The sequence below is a fragment of the Orbicella franksi genome, chromosome 10, assembly GCF_964199315.1.
Source record: "Orbicella franksi chromosome 10, jaOrbFran1.1, whole genome shotgun sequence".
Taxonomy (NCBI): domain Eukaryota; kingdom Metazoa; phylum Cnidaria; class Anthozoa; order Scleractinia; family Merulinidae; genus Orbicella; species Orbicella franksi.
Genome location: NC_138154.1, coordinates 2,321,467 through 2,330,463, shown reverse-complemented (window position 1 = coordinate 2,330,463; position 8,997 = coordinate 2,321,467). Strand labels below are relative to the sequence as shown.

General features: G+C 37.0%; 1 long non-coding RNA gene and 1 pseudogene across 1 annotated transcript in view; one reads left to right on the top strand and one right to left on the bottom strand.

Annotated features, from left to right (window-relative positions):
* Positions 1-8,997, bottom strand: part of LOC145501154 (uncharacterized) — a 46,296-nt gene that overhangs the window by 30,780 nt on the left and 6,519 nt on the right. The window lies entirely within an intron of this gene.
* Positions 4,114-5,236, top strand: LOC145501035 (uncharacterized; annotated as a pseudogene).

The window sequence follows — 8,997 nt, the reverse complement described above, 5'->3', positions numbered from 1 at the left end:
TCACAGTAATGAGCTACCAATCCTCAATAAACTTGGGCACATTGCACTGTTGTTACCTCTCCACACACCAGCCCAGAATCATATATCAGTCATGCTGTTAAATAGTGAGGAAAAAATATCCCGTCACAAAGTTTGACTTAAACAAGTTGGCATGAAATATTTTCAACATCGTTCTGGTATTACTGTGAGAGAAATGTTTCTTCTTGGCTCAAGATGCTGAAGTCAGGTGTTGTGGAGAAGGTAAAGCAAGGTAAAGCAAGCCAACATATTGAGGTCCTTGACTGTGCCAGTGCCGAGAGCAAGGAAATGTTTATTACAGGAGACTTTAATTTTGACCTACTGGATACTTTGTGCCGTAAATCAACAACGGATTTGAAATGAACTTTTTCTAGTTTTAATTTAACACAATTGACTGACAAGACAACAAGAATCACAAAGGATAGTGCTACTCTATTGGATTATTTGCTACCAATTTTCCAAGAAATATCACTTTGGCTAAAGTAATTCCATCTACTTTAAGTGATCATGATATGCTTATGGTGGTGACGAAAATTAATGCCAACAAACTACCTCCAAACACGATTGAATGCCGAAACTTTTCAAGTTATGATCAACAAGTCTTTGGTGAAGATCTGAAAAATAGTTGGTGGAATGATGTTTTGAATGAAGATGTAAATTCTGCCTGGCTGAAGTGGAAGGAACTATTGTTGTCAGTGTGCAATAAACATGCACCTGTTTATCAGAGGAGTGAAGAGTCTGTGGTTAACAGTTGCAACAAAAAAGTTTATGAATGAAAGTGACTCTGTTTTGAGGAAAGCAAGGAGATCTGGATCTGAAGTTGACTGGAGTATGTATAGGTGGCTACAAAATCAAGTATCTAAGAGGATTAAAATTGAGAAGTGCAGATATCAAATAAATGAAATTTCTGATAATATGGATAATCCAAAATCCTTTTGGAAACAACAAAGAATATTTTTCCAGGTAACTAGGAAAAAACCACAACTCCACAGTCTATCAAAACTGATGATGGGAAACTGTTATTGATCAACCAACCATCACTCAGAGATTTAATGAGTTTTTTACTGGTGCCGTGTCCCAACTTCTAAAACCAGCTGGACCACCAATGAATGTCAGAGATTACTCAAGAAAAAATTCACTAGTGAATGTTTTATCCTGCAACAGATTTCTGAAATGTATATTCTGAAGCAACTTAGAGACTTGAAAGTGAAAAAAGCTACAGGATTAGATGGAATTCCTGCACACTTTTTGAAGGACAGTGCTGCAGTTATAGCTCCAACATCTTGGTTCGATTGACTAGTCTGGTGGTTGTGAAAACATGGACAACTATACACCAGCCTCCATACTGCTAGTATTATCAAAAATTCTAGAGAAGGCTGTAAACTTCCAACTACAGCAGTATCTAAAGAAGTTTGATCTTCCGAGTCCAGCTCAATCAGGATTTAGACAACATCATTCAACAGAAAGTGTGGTAACTTATCTCACTAAAGATCAGAAGAAAAGCAGATGCTGGAAAGTTAACTGGTGCCTTATTTGTAGATCTCAAGAAGGCCTTCAATACTGTGCCTCATAAAGAACTTATTTTTAAACTGGAACGATTTGGCTTTGTGGACAACTTGATTACATGGTTCACAAACTACCTTTCTAATAGATCTCACGTTGTATCATAAGGAAACAATTTGTCAAGTCCTTTGCCAGTGGAAAATGGAGTACCGCAGGGAAGCATTGTGGGGCCGGTGTTGTTTTCATTATATATTAATGATCTACCATCATTCATTAATTTCTCCAATGTTATCATGTATGCCGATAATACAGTCATATTTGTTTTCCTCTGCACAGTTGATGGAAGTGGAGCTAAAGTTAAACATGGAAATCATAAGTCTATCCGAGTGGCTCTGAGGGAACAAACCTCTCTTGAATTTGAAAATGACTGAGTTTGAGGTTTTTGGTACACAACAGAGACTATGCCATGAGGGCATCAAAGGGGTCAATGTAGCCTTGGGAGGAGAATCTGTGATGCACTGTGGTGCCTTTAAATATCTTGGTGTAATATTGGACAGCAACATTTCTCTGAATCAGCATATTGATTATGTAAAGAAGAAAGTTTCTAAGATGCTGGGTTTTTTTCAAGAGCACGACCATCATTAACAATTGAATCACTGAACAGATTGTTTAAATTAATGATTCTTCCAATTTTGGATTATTGTGGTGCTGTTTTCCATGGATGTGGTAAAGGGAATGAGAAAGGTCTGGAATGCCTACAAAGACAAGGTGGTAGAATAGCCTTGAATACTCCCCATTTGTCCACTGAACAGATAGTTACAAGTCTCGGTTGGGAACTCTTGCAAGAAGAAGAGAAAACCACATTGTTAAACTGGTTGAAAATTGCCTCGAGGGAAGGGCCCCAAGCTATTTCTCCAAATATTTTAAACTTAAAAGACATAATATTCATGATTATGACATTACGAACAAGAACAAATAGTTATTGACAGGGTTAAATTAGAGCATTTTTTTTATAAATGGGCAGATATTTTTGATAATTGTATATGAATCTAGTTCCAGTCTCTTTATTTCCTTTTATATGTATATTTTTAGATTTCTTATATAGCTTTTTAGATTTATGGATATTTAATATTTTATTTTATTAATTATTCATTTGTTTAATTAACACAGTACCCATGTTGACAGCAGTTGTTATAACTGAAATGGTCATCCTGTATAAATATGTTTATTTATTATTTTATTATTTAGCATATATGGTCTTCTCACTGATGAGGTGTGCAATATTACTAACATGGCTCACAGTTCTCCCTGTTAACTAAAATGGCTCTCGAGCACTTATCTAATGATCCCAAAGAAACAGCAACAACTGACAGCTTACTGGATATCTATGCACAACACAAGAAGTATCCGGTATCTGCAAAATGTAACTAGAATGAAATGACCTTTCTAGAATTTGCAACCAAGTACAAAATTGTCAGTAACAAATTAGTTGAACAGTCTAAAAACATTATAAGAAGGGTTTTCCCAACATATTCATCCAACTCTAAGAGTCCCACATTTTGGTTGTACTGCAAGTACCAGCTACTACAATATAAACCATGGACAAAAAAGCCAGAAAATGCCTGGGGAAACACAAAGGAGAATGGTGATGTGTGTATCTCAGAATGGAAGTCATTCTCAGAAACAGAATATGCCAAAATACCAAACTTGAACACATACAGTCCTCTGACAGTATTGATGATCAGAGCAGCGACTGCACCGAATCACCCCAGCGAGAAGAATGGATGATCCTAGCTGATTATTCCACATTATGTATTATTTCTGAAAATGAAACTGGAAAACAGCATGATTGGCAGAGTACGACCTGTCCATACATCTCACAGGAAGTTCCAGAAATGCCATCTTGGATAAATTCTAAAAGGAAAACTTTTTTAGTTGAGCCTCAGACTTTGCGTAATCCAGTAGATCTTGATAAGCTCAATAATATGCAATCACTAACATACATTTTAGTAAGAGAACATTTCGACAATCCTGCCCTGCATTTACCATTACATTTGATCATAATGGTTATGCAGGAACAGGGAAAAGCTTTCTCGTTAATGCTCTGAGAATCCTACTTGGGAAAACTTATACTGAATCAGCCACTACTGGAAAAGCATCATTCAATATCAATGGGGTAACCATTCACTCACTTCTAAATTGACCTGGTGGTCCTATAGGCAACAAAGACCTTCACAGGGATACACTTTTAAGATTACAAGATAAATTACGTGGTAATAAGTACATTTTGCTAGATGAATATTCTATGCCTGGCCAGACCACACTTGGGTGGATTGACAAGCACTGTAGGCAAGTCACTGGTAAACATGATGAAGTGTTTGGGGGTAAATCAATTATTTTAGAAGGAGACCCTGCTCAACTAGCACCTGTAGCTGACAAACCTTTTTATTATACATTGGTGTTACTAGCTCGATTTTGATTGGCTATAAGCACGCAGCCAATTCTTGCTTGCTCTGTTTCCCTTATGTCATACCTACAGACAATAGATTTTATATATGTAGAAGTGACATCATACCTACAGACAATAGTTTTATGCATGCAGAAGTGACATCACCTAACACACTAACCAGCAGTTTGATCAGTTTTGTCACCACAGAGTTGAAATCAAGGTTTGCCACAATATCAGAAGATTTAAACCTTCTTGATGATAAAGATGCAAAAAGCACCAAAAGGGCCACAAAGTCAGCACTGAAGGTTTTTCATCAGTATTTGAAGGAAAAGAAAGCAGATGAACCTCAAACAAAAGATACGCTTGCAAACGTGCTAAAGCTGTTCTATGCAGAAGCTTGAAAAGTGGATGGCACTTCTTATTCAAAGAGCACATTGAACAGCCTCAGATTTGGATTAAATCGTCATTTCAAAGCTACTCGTGGTTTTGACACCATCAATGATTCAGAGTTTAACGACGCAAACAAAGTGTATGGCGCGAAGTGTCTGGACCTGAAGCGACAAGGGCTAGTAAAAGTTGAACACAAGCCACCGATATGCGAAGAAGACCTTAAAAATTGTACGAAAGCACTGCCTTTAGTCTGACTGATCCAGAAAAGCTTCAAAACAAAGTTTTTTTTGAAGTAGTGCTGTACTTTTGTTGCCAAGGAAGACAAAATCTCCATCAACTCAAGAAGACTGATTTTTCATTCAACATGGACAACACCAGAGCACGCTACGTGTGCAAAGCAATGGATGAATTAACAAAAAACCACCGGGAAGATACGAAGGTTTCGATGGAGGTTTGATGTATGAAAAGCCCGGTCCAAATTGTCCTGTGATTTCCTCCAAGCTGTATCTGAGTCACCTAAATCCCTTAAACGAGTTTTTATTTCAGCGCCCCAAGAGAAAGGTATCCACTTCTGAGGATGTTTGGTACGACAACATGGTGGTCAGAGAGTGTACACTTGGTGAGAAAATGAAAAACATATCGCGAAAAGCAAAACTTTCCAAGTGTTACACAAACCATTCAATCAGGGTGACAGCTGTCACAATCCTTGACAAGTCAGGTTTTGAAGTAAGGCATATTATGGCCATAAGCGGACATAAAAATGAAGCCAGCATCCGGAGCTATAGCAAAACTGACATTTGCACAAAGATGTCGGAAACCCTTACTACAAGATGCAAGGTTAGTGAAGAGCTATCAGTGATGATTTCACACCAGTAATCTCCCATTCTTAGCCTCTCGCAAGAATTATAAGCAGCTCTCGTTCAGAGATCACGAAGAATTTCAATTTCTTCAACTGTAATGTAAACATACAGTAAACTTGACCTTTTCAAAGAATTTGTAGAATATTTTCAATGTTTTCAATCTCTTTCCTGAGAGAGCTTTTCAAGAACTTTCTCTTTATGATATTGACTTTCCATAACAGCTCATTTGTTTTGGGCTTTGGAAAAACCTTATACTGGATGCTTTAGAGCGCAAGAAAGATTGTAAGCTTATAAAAGCTTATAAACAATAAAGTTGTTTACTTACAAGTTGGCTGCTGTACATTGATCACTTTTTTGTTCACGCTCTTGTCTTTACAAGTGCAGCTCAGGAATACACATAATAAAACAATTATCGGATGAGGTTGAGCATGATGAGCATTATCAAGGCCTCAGTTTGTGTTATTTGGCTTTGGCAAGTAACACAAACTTTGGCCTTGATAAGTATCGCTATCATGCTCAACCTCATCCAATAATTGTTAAGTATCATGCAAAGCCATCAGGGGATATTAGTGAACAGGGGCATCTCGCATATTTAACATTTGACAGTGCAGTTAAGCTATCTGTGAACCAAAGAGTCCAGGGGTATGAGGCGAAGCAGTTAGTTTTCAAAGATTTGTGAGTGCAGCATCAAACTGGGGAATCCACTTTAGAAGACTGGCAACTCCTCTTATCTCGACAGCCATCACATGTTCAAAATCTTGATGAATTTACAGATTATTCTATAGCAATGATGAAGTAGCTGCATATAACGACAGCCAATTAGTTAAGCTGAATAATCCTATAGCCTGTATTCAGGCACATCATTCATCAACAACTGCAAAATCTTTATCATCAGATGAAATATCCAGATTAGTACCTACCATATTCCTTGCTATACAGGCTAAAGTAATGCTCACCATGAATTTATGGACAGATGTTGGACTGTGTAACAGATCTACAGGAAAAGTTATAGATATTGTGCATGCAGCAAATCACTCACCGCCACATTTACCTATAGCAGTTATACTTCAATTTGAACACTACACAGGACCATCTTTCCTACCAACATTACCAAACTGTGTCCTAATCCCCCCTATTACTGTCACATCTCAGTCACGTAATGCAATTCATGAGCAGCAGCAATTATCACTTGGGCTTGCATGGGCGATGACCATACACAAAAGTTAAGGACTCACATTACCTAAAGCGTGGATTGATCTTGACCCCATAGAGAGAACAACAGGCATGACATGTGTTGCCATAAGTAGAGTTAGATCCCTTGATTCTTCTGTCATTGTCATTTGATTGCTTAACAAGCATTAGAAATAGATAAGCAGATAAGCAGAAGAAGAACATTTAAATGTGCTAGCAAATTACACCAAATCAGCCAGTTATGAATAACTCCAACATTAGTGTTCTAATGTGAACAACATCAAGCAGTACTAAATAGGAAACTAGAGTAGAAACAAAAGATTAAAAGAAACATTAAGAGTAGGGCAGTCAGTTTTGGAAAGGGTATGTTATGAGGAAAAATGCAGATATTCCAGAGATAATAGGAATGTTGCATGGATAGGTAAACATACAATGTTAAATTCTCAGCACTATGTGGGAGGTGTCCAGACACCAATGGATACCTCCTTGATATGTCTCTGGTATACAATATGCATTTAAAAATGCTAAGTTTTTCTGTATTGATAAAGGAATATAAACCCTTTTAAACCCATAAAAATTGTTGCATATTTCTGTCATACATTTTAATGGTTCTTTCTTGCTTTGTTTTTTATTTTCAGCTACAGATTTTCTTTGTCCTGAAGTACAGTCCATTGTATATTTTGTTGCCATGGCATCAAAACAGAAAGGTATCGAGTTTGACTCTTCAGTTTATACTACCCCCCCCCCCCGCCTTGTTTTCCATAATCCTTTGTTAAAAACTTAATGTTTCCGATGGTGTTGTGAGCTAGCAATTGTATTTATGCCTTTTAGGAGTATTTGATAACCTGAATAGAATCAAAACAATCGAAAAAGAAACAGGTTGTTCAAATGAGAGAACACCAAAATTACACTATTGATATTCACACATTTGTCATGGAAACAACATTTTTAAAATAAAACTAAAGAAAACTTATCGCTTCACAGGGCAGAACTGACTGAATTTTGCAAAGGAAGGGCAACTTTAAAGCCTTTGTTATGCCTACTGAACTTTTTTTTTTTTTTAAATAATGTTAATTCCATAATTTACTTCTTTTGCCGATAGTGATCCAGGTTTTATCCATTGTTTAACTCCTTTCAAAAAGGGCAGATCTGGTGGAGACTATTACACATTTCAGCTGCAAACCTCTCCAACTAAATTTACCAAGGTGATTGGCTTTGATCCAAAATCACACCAGTAAGCTCTTGAATTTCCATAATCTGGGTCACCAATGAAGCTCCTGACTGCTAAGGAAGAGAATGACCAGCTATTTGTCAATGGGTACACATCTGTGACAAAAGCAAACCCTGATGATTTGGACTTTGAACCTTCTAAAGGACCACAAAAACTTCATCTGACACCACAGATTCTGGTATCAGCATTACCTTGAGCCAACTGAGTGGATTAAGCAGAAATCAAAGGGTAAATGTCACAGCCACCATGACCCTGGGTCCAAATGAGCCAAAAGAAGTTTAAAAGAGGAACGGCACTGTAGGCACTGTGAAAGACAACTGTCTGTTGGAAGATGCCACCGGTCATGGGACTATTCATCTCTGGACAATACAATCAGTATGCTGACGAGTGGAACTAGCCATGACATAAAGAATCTGAGTGTGAAGAAATTCAATGGCAAGGTACATCTTGGAACAACAGTACCCACCACTTTCAATGAAATAGAGGCCATTGTAGATGACACCAAAGGTAAAGATTTGCTTGCAAATGTCAAGAAGACCATAACAGTCAGTGAGTTCAAGTTTTGCGACAAAGTCAACAGTTTCTTGATTTGTCAGATCCCCACTTGCAAAAAGAAAATGCCCTATGCAGTTGAAAAACAGGTGACCACCTGTACAACCTGTGGCACGTGCCAGAAAGTCTTCACAAAAAAGGTCCAACAGCACACCTTTCAACTGAAATCAATGCCAAAGACACATGGCTCACAGCCTTTACTGTCATCATGGATGCGTTGATAAAGAAGGCGAACATTCTATCACAGACAAAATAACCACTGAAAAAATCAAGGAAGCCTTAATTAATGAAATTTTTTTTAATGAATAAAATTTCTTTTTTTAATTGTCTTGCAACTGCTACAATTCTTAGAGTACCAATGCCACTTACAGTACCAACATTACTTACAAAATTACGAGTTTACAGTGCTGTGCATTACTATTAGAGGATGTCTTTTCATTAATTAATATTTATTCTAAATATTTGTTGTAATTAATTGATGTTTTCCAGATTGTACTTAAGAGATAATTTATTGATGAATTTGTGCATGTTAATGCCCTTACTACTGATTATGTTGTTTGAATATATGTAATGACACATAGATAGAGTGGTGTAGTTAAATTTTTTGATTATTTTTGTTTCTTTGGAGCTAGGAATAATACCTAATAAGGGTTCCTCAGTGATAGGGGAGATCTGACAACAGATCTTTGTTTGAAAAACACATCACAATTTAATTTACAAACCAAATTTCAACTGATTTGAGAGGGTCATAACTCTTCTAGAATACAAATATCTCGATAAATTGAAGGTTCTGAAAAAAGACC